This window comes from Saccopteryx bilineata, chromosome 6 (genome assembly GCF_036850765.1).
Source record: "Saccopteryx bilineata isolate mSacBil1 chromosome 6, mSacBil1_pri_phased_curated, whole genome shotgun sequence".
Taxonomy (NCBI): domain Eukaryota; kingdom Metazoa; phylum Chordata; class Mammalia; order Chiroptera; family Emballonuridae; genus Saccopteryx; species Saccopteryx bilineata.
In genome coordinates this window covers 11829795-11832482 of record NC_089495.1, presented here as the reverse complement: position 1 = coordinate 11832482, position 2688 = coordinate 11829795, and positions in this window count along the sequence as shown.

The window sequence follows — 2688 nt, the reverse complement described above, 5'->3', positions numbered from 1 at the left end:
TTTTTGGCTTGACTGTCCCTTTCTGTCCTTTCTGCGTGGTCCGGGGTGCACAAGGCAGGTGTTTTGTTGCGCAGAGAGCAGCTCGAGACAGGGACGCTGTGTGCTTCCCCCAGGGCTGACGGTGGCTGTGCCAGGGACCACACTGAAGGTGTCCCGAGAGGTTCTCCCGCTCCTCCCTCCTGTGTGCCTGCTCCTTGTCGCGGGTGCGCCATCCCATAGGCCCTCTGGGCCACCTGATAGGTCCCCTGCCGCCTCCCTCCCATAATGCTTCAGTCTCCTTTGCCGGCTCTCCTGCCGCTCTCTCCCTTTATTTACTCCCCAAATCTCTCTTCTCTCCTCCGTTTTCTTCTCTCTTACCTCCTGCAAACCCCCGGCCCTCTCTTTGCTCCACAACATGTAAAACAAAAACGTACGTAGAAGAAAGAGATCAATAAAGACACTTAACAGTCGAAAATACATTAGATTGCTTATGCAGCTGCAAATTCTGAGTTTTGTGAGGTGTTCGAGAGGAGGCTTGTGGGTGCTGTTATGTCCCATTCGTAAATGTGTCCAGGGGCTAATGAGCCAGCAGAGTATCTAACTTATTTCATGTTGATCCTCTCTTGTACAGTGTGTCTCTAAAGTCGTGGTGCACTTTTGACCGGTCACGGGAAAGCAACAAAAGACAATAGAAATGTGAAATCTGCACCAAATAAAAGGAAAACCCTCTCAGTTTCTGTAGGATGATGTGGCAGCATGTGCGCATGTGCAGATGATGATGTAACACCGTGTATACAGCGGAGCAGCCCACGGCCATGCCAGTCGAGATGTGGACGGTACAGAGGAAAGTTCAGTGTGTTCTGTGGCTCGCTAAATTCGAATCTGTGACCAAAGTGCAACATGAATATCGGTGCGTTTATAACGAAGCGCCACCACATCGGAATCACATTACTTGGTGGGATAAGCAGTTGAAGGAAGCCGGCAGTTTGGTGGAGAAACCCCGTTCTGGTAGGCCCTCAGTCAGTGACGAGTCTGTAGAGGCTATACGGGATAGCTACCTAAGGAGCCCTAAACAATCTGTGCGTGAGCCCACATCGAACTGCACTGAATAGGTATGAATCTGGGAGGGTTTTTCTTTTATTTGGTGCAGATTTCACATTTCTATCGTCTTTTGTTGCTTTCCTGTGACCAGTCAAAAGTGCACCATGACTTTACGGATACACTGTATTTTGTCTCATTTTTGTTAAATTGTTTTAGTGGAAAAAAAATTATTTTTTCCTTCTGGAAGGAGGTTGGCAGGAAGGGACTTCGCTGAGAAGGAAGTCTGTCTGCTGATAGTCCGTGGCTGCAGCGGTGCTCTGATTGCGGGACTGGGAGGCTCCTGCACTCAGACCGTTTGTGCAGAACTTGATTCTTGGTGGCTGGAGTGTAATTCTGGTGTCACTGTAGGAGTAGCGGAGTCTCTTTTTCAGGGAATTCTGCAGGTGTCAGGGTTCCAGTCACTAGAGGTTTGCTTTCAACTGTTGCCCTTTGGGACCTGCTGCCAGTGAACCGTGGTGACGTGCTGACAAGTTACCGATCACACCTGCGGAGGCAGGCAAAATAACCCCGGCCCAGGGCTTTAGGGGTCCGGGATCGCATTGAGAGGAAAAGGCTTATCACGTTTAGACTAAATGAGGGTGCTCAGGAATTCTGAAAAGACCTGGAAGTAGCCCGATTTTCCTGTCAGAACCGTCGGAGGGGTCTAAAACCACTACCAGAGTGTATGAATCTCCAATTAGTTCCTGAGTGCCTGCAGTGGCCCCTGTGGGTTCTCCAGTGGTCCTACTTCAGAGTTAGAGCAGATGTACTGGATTAGATAATAGCATTGTTAGAGGACGCCTGTGATATTGTGATTTGAAATACGTCTTTGTTGACACTTCTGGCACGGAGCTAAAATCCTTGAAATATCCTAAGTGAAGAAAGCAATAAAGGTGGCTCTTGTTAGGTCAGTGAGGTGTCTTTGGAATCTCACCTAAGGATAGGGACTGGTTGCCAGGATGACAAATCATGTGATTAGAGGGTTGGAACTTTCAGTCCCACTCCACCCCACTCTGGGGACAAGAGAGGGACTGGAGGATGAATCCATAGCCAGTGGCCAGCGATTTGATCTATCAGCTCTCTGTATTGAAGCCATTCCATAGAAACCCAAAGGGACGGGGTCTAGAGCAGTGTTTTTCCACCACCTGTCCACGGACAGGTCCACCAGAAATTTCCAGCTAGTCCGCAATAGAGTTAACCACCTGATGAATGAAGATTATGGACCCAGTGATCTTAGTCAAATTCACTTATGCTCAGGGTGATTTCTGCCCTTGTGGTCTCTGAAATAATTCTCCTATTTTCATCGGTCCCCAAGTGTAAAAAGGTTGAAAGCTACTGGTCTAAAGAACGTTGGGTTGGTCAACACAGAGATTCGGGAGACAATGGCAATCCTGGAGAGGGCGTGGAAGCTCTGAGCCATTCCCGGACCTTGATGTGTGCATCTCGTCCATCCGGCTGTTCCTGAGTTAAATCCGTTTATATAATAATAAATCGGTAATCTAGTAAGTAAAATCCTTCTCTCAGGTCTGTGAGCTGCTCTAGCCAGTTGGTCAGCAGTCGAGGTAACAACCTGAACTTTAAACTGGTGTCTGGGCCCTGGCCGGTTGGCTCAGTGGTAGAACATCGGCC